This window comes from Corvus cornix, chromosome 19 (genome assembly GCF_000738735.6).
Source record: "Corvus cornix cornix isolate S_Up_H32 chromosome 19, ASM73873v5, whole genome shotgun sequence".
In the NCBI taxonomy this organism is placed as follows: Eukaryota; Metazoa; Chordata; class Aves; order Passeriformes; family Corvidae; genus Corvus; species Corvus cornix.
In genome coordinates this window covers 5357890-5363664 of record NC_046348.1, presented here as the reverse complement: position 1 = coordinate 5363664, position 5775 = coordinate 5357890, and positions in this window count along the sequence as shown.

Genomic DNA, 5775 nt, shown 5'->3' with positions numbered 1-5775 from the left:
AGAGCTCAGCCTAGAGAGAAGAACCAATTTCCCTTATTTTTAACTACCTATTTTAAACCGAAAGGTCCCCTCTCCCTGCTCAGCAGCAGGTCACACACAGCTGTGTCCAAAAAAGGGCCCCCGTGCACACACTTCTCTGCATCTCACCTTATCCTGCTGCCCACAGTGTGTTTCATTAAGCACAATAACTTGGTTCAACGCACTTTGGTTTCTTATCTTCAGGTCAGGCTCTGTATCCCTCAGGACTGGTCAGAAAGTTTAGAGAAGATATGGAGCCAGAGAATCTTTAATTAGGTGATCTTTAAGGCCCTTCTAATCCAGTCCACTCTGTGATTCCATATCCTATGAAAACACACTCTAAGGGACAGGAAAGTAGCCCAACCCTAATTAAACACCATTTTTCCTACAGTGAAACCAACACACCCTAGGTGAGGAGAGCATTTTACCTGGCCAGTCCTGAGGACACAAACTGCAGTGCTGGGTCAGACACAGCCTGCCCAGCTCCACTGCCCGCTCTGTGCTGGCCTGGGAGAGCCAGAGGACAGGCAGGCACACAGAGCAGACCGTGGAAATCTGCTTCCACCCCTCCAGGCAAAACCTGGTTCAAAGTCAAAACTACAGGTTTAATAACAGCACTGGCAGCTCAGCTCAGCTCATGCTTCAGCTTGATTGAAGAGTTTACAATCTCAGTCGTGATTAACAACTTTGGTGCGAAGTTGCACAAGAAGTGAAAATGACACCATTTAACAAACAAACAGAACAACACAAACCCACCCTGAAGTCAACAACAATAAAGAGAAAACTGAAGATGTGCAGAAGACAGATTTCAGTCATAAACTCAACTAGTGACCACTGTCCTCCCAAAAACTCCTATATATGATTCCTTTGTACTCTCAGTGCAGAGCAGTGCATTCAGCTCTCATTTTAGGAGCCAAATCACATGGTACCTGACAATGAGAAACAGTGAGCCTCACTGAAAGCCATCCTACTTTTTCTACCCTACAATTAAACACAATACTTAAATGATGGCTTCAAAACTATTCCAATTCAGCAAAAACTTGAGCAATTAAGCATTAACCCATGAGGACCACTGTCAAGGCAATCAGCCTTTAATTAAAAGTTCAGTTGCTACAGCTGAGTGGATAAGCAGACACAGAGTGCTGCAGCTGGGTAATCCTGCTCCAGGATCTCCAGACCCCCACGGGAAACACAACAGCCCAAGGTGTTTGTTTTGGTTCATTAGACCCAGTTGTGCCACCGAAAACAATTATGATTACAGAGAAGGACTACAAGATCCCCCTCCCCATCACTGTGGGCACAAATGTGTTAAGGAGATTCAGTATTTGATAGGTGGAGGTAGGTAAACCCAGGGATCTGGAATTTGTAATAAACATTTAAAGCTCATAGCTTTCTGCTCCACTTCTCAGCTCTGGAAAAATGAGGTAACAGTGGGAAGACAAAGAGTTAAAACTCTTTTTGTTTATGCAATCATGTATATGCCTTAATGATCATCTATCTTAAAATCTGAGCTTCAAAGTGTTGAAATACAACCCACCACAGCGTAAACACAATAAAATACCAACTTACAATACACCTGTCATCTCCCATCCTAATGATGTGGAGAGCTAAAAAAGCTTCTTGTACATCCATTAAGTTCTTCAGCAAGCCCACAATGAGGTCAGAAAGAACAGAAAACTGCCACAAGTCCCTGCACAGCTGTGAAACAGTTCTCCCAAACCAACAGCCAAGGTTAGGTCCTGTGCTCCCCAAGGAAGACACGCTGTGTGTCAGAGAAGAGGAAGTGAGCTCAAATGAAACACAGAAACAAACCCCTTTAAACCCCTTTTGTCTCAGCCAATTAAACATTACCCTGAGCACAGCTTAATCTAAGAGGCACAAAATTAAACCGTTCCTATCTACCTGTAGTGTTACACTTGACTAAGCACGCCTGGCTGTCCTTGCAGTGTTGGGAAACACAGGAGTTCTTGGTGTGAGGTTTTTTTCTGGAGTGCAACTGGTTCTTTATCACAGGGTCAAACACTGAGCCTCTCCATCCTCAGCCTTTTAACCTGAGGAGACTCAGGCAGGACTCTGTTCTCACTGCAGAGCTGACATTTATTAACCTGCAGACACAGAAATACTGCTAAGAAACCGGAGGATGAGTCAATACTTTCCCCACAGGAAACACCTTGACCTGCTTACAGGAACAAACTGCTCAGATGACTTCTATTTTCTGAAGAACTTTTGCTTTCTGCAGCAAAGGAAGGACTTGCTCAGCTTTCACTTTGCAGTACGCCCCCAGTTTTGAGCAGAGAAGGAAATAATTTGGGTCCTTAACATCAAATTACACTTTGGACATACTAAAATGCAAAGAGATAATAATTTAAGCAGAGAGCTCTACAGAAGGCTGGTGCTTATCCAGAATTCCTCAGCTCTCATAGCAATTTGAGCAGAATAACCTACTGAACCCCAGAGGGCATTTGGGAGCAGAATTCAGAAAGGAAAGAGTTGCTCATAACCACTTTTAAACATGAAAAAAAGAGGTTGCACCAGAGTCCCACTCCCCCTCATTAGGGAAATCCTGTGAGGGAGCGCCTTGACCCCATCTCCCCAAAACAAAACCCAGGTGCTGCACCTGTCCCAACCCGAGCAGCCCCATTCCCCTCCGCCCTGTGCCCGCCAAGCTCTGGCAGCCCCTCCTGCCCTCTGTCCCCCTACACCTGCCAACAACCCAATCCAGAGCCATTCCCGCACCCCACAGCCCCTGGATAACCCTCAGTGACAACTCCACAGCCTCATGGACCCCATATGTACCTGCCCCCCGCCCTTACCCCACCCACCCCTTCTCCACCCTGGCAGCCCACATCGCCCCACACCGCCAAACCTTGGCGGCACCCTCAAAGCCTCACACACCCCCCCCAAACCTGGCAGCACCCTCAAAGCCCCACACCCCCAAATCTGGCAGCCTCCTCACTGCCCCACACCCCCAAACCTGGCAGCCTCTCCCACCGCCCCCTTCCAAAGCGTCAAACACGTCCCCAAACCTGCCAGCCCCCTCTGTACCCCAATGCTCCACACTCCCCAAACCTGGCAGCTCCCTCAGTGCTCCACCCGCCAAAACCCCGTCAGCCTCCCCCTGAAGCTTCACACACACCCAAACCCCCCCAAACACGGCAGCCCCCCTACCCTCTCAGCCCCTCCCAGGCCTCACAGCCCCACATACCCCTCACACATGGCAGCCCCTTCAGTGCCCCACAGCCCCTCCAACACCAGCAGGGCCCCAGCCGCCTCACCTTCCCCCTGAGGAGCCGCGTCCCGGGTGGTGGCGGGGCCGGCAGGCCTGGAGCGGGCGGTCCCGCCCCAATGCCTGCGCTCGGCGGCGGCGGCGCTATGGCAACTGCCCGCGGGGCCGGGCGGCCGGAGCGGCCCCAGGGGCGCCGGGTGGTGCCGCACTGCCCCCTGGCGGCCAGGAGGACTCAGCGGCGCCCTCAGCGGCTCCGAGGAGCGCGGGTTCGAGACCCGCCGCGGGCAGGTGGGAAGAGGAGGGGACACTGCGGGGTCCTCTGTGCGCTGGGGGAGTCTCTTGGGTGTTCACGGAGCTTATCAGCATTGTACGGGAAGTGAACATACACGGAGAGATCACAGAATCAGTCAGGATGGAAAACACCTCATCAAGCAGACCAGAGCACTGAGTGCCACGTCCAGTCTTTCCTTGAACGCCCCACGGATGGTGACTTCACCACCGCCCTGAGCAGCCCATTCCAATGTTTAATCACCCTTTCTTCCTCCTGATGTCCAACCTGAACCTCCCCTGGCACAGCCTGAGACTCTGGTTCTCTCATCCCGAGATACAGAGACAGACACACATCCCTATACATATATACACACATCTATATGTGTATTTTATACTTATCAAAGGGCAAATAAGCCCTAAGTGCCAAAAGGCATCCCTGCTGCTTGGAGTGAGATGTGCCCTGTCTGCCCTGGGATGGGTTTCACTGCCCTGCTCCAAGCATTTCCAGGAGTTTTCCAGCTGTTTTGGGCATGGGGAAGAGGCAGGGGAAAAGGACATCCTGAGCTCTGCGTTACAGAGCTGCAGGAGTGCCTGTCTGAGCATGAAGGGGAAAGGCCGAATGAGGATATTTAGATCAGAAACTCTTTTAAGCCTGATTTTACCATGCAAATTTAGGGCAAATGAGCTTGAGCAGGAAGTCAGGTTTTTCCAGATGGGGTAATAAATTCCCATGACCTGAACCCTCCTGCTGTCCCCACACTGTGCAATAACCAGCACCCACAGTGACACCTTCCCTGCAGCAACACAGCCAGAAATTCAGGACACCACTGTGACCTCAGAGCACACCTGGGAGCAGAGGAGCTGCCACAGGAAACCCAGCCAGACCCCAAATCACACCACCCTCCCCAACCTACCCAGATGTTTCCCAAAAGGCAAAAAACTCCCACAGCTGCAATTAGCTGAATACCAAGGAGAGAAAATCCCCCCCAATCATGGCTATGCCAATGGAAGCTGGGATGGGAAGCTTTGGAGGAGCCCAGACTTCCCACCATCACCTTTCCTGGCAGACTGGCAGTGTGCCTGCTGAATCACCACCCCGTGACTCCCTGGTGACTGAGTGCAAGAGTGGAATTTCTTGTAATTTCTCAGGGAATCACAGGGAAGATGCACACATGGTTGGTCTCATGCTGACTCTAATGAGGGTTCAAAGCAGGTTGTTCCTCCTCTCATCCTGCTGGTTAGGGGAAGGAAACATCTGGAAAGACCTCTTGGCTCAAATATAACCCCAGAGGTTTCTATTTGGCTCTTCCCTGCTCCACACTCCCCCACAAGAGCTTTGCTTCCCCTACAGAACCTGAGGCAGAGAGATAAATTCGTAATTGAAATTTGTGTGTACCAGCTCTTTATCCACAGCTCCAAGAGAGGAGCTAATAAGGAATTAATTAACAAGAAATTAGCTAATAAGGTAAATTTCTGGTTACATCAGCACAGGTCTCCAGCAGACAGGAAAACCATCCTCTTCCTCCTCACCCCCTCCATCCAGGCTGCAATCCCCAGAGCCACACCTCCCTCCTGAGCTCGGAGAGCCCAGAAACACAAAAAAATCCACAACTTTAAAAAGTTTTCAGTAAAAATTATGTATTTAATGTGCCAAGCACAGCCTTAGAGGGCTCCAGGAGCTGTGCTGCTGCATAATTAGTTTAATGAGCACGCTCTGATTAGTCCGAGCTCCCAAATTCTCTGTCAGATGCCTTGAAGTGCAAGCCATGGCTCGGCTCACCTGCCAAGGAGGTCTCTTATGCTGAGGATGAGGGTGTCTAAGACATCTGGGATCAAGAGGAAACACCACATCCAAGCCTCCCCTCTCCTCAGGAGGTTGCCAAGAGCAGGCAAGAGCAGCTAAAAAGCAGCAGAGCATGCAAAGATTATTTTACACATCACCACATGCAATTGAATAGGTCCTTGAGCATCAAGCAGGGCCAGCTGGTACCAGCCAGGACCCATCTGCCTCAGCTGATGCAGATCAGAACCTTCATCAGTTATCAGCAAGTTTTTACACAGCCCAGCTGTGCCCCAAAAACACCAGCAGGTCCCCACAGGGCCTGGTGTTACTCTGGGGAGAAGGGAAGATCAAGCATCTCATTATGCCCCAGCTCATCAGCAGCCTGTCCCACCCCAGTCCTGCTGGGGACTAAAGCTCAACATTCTAATTAAGATCAGAGCAGCTGTCATTAATTGAATTCCAGCTCTCAACAACCACA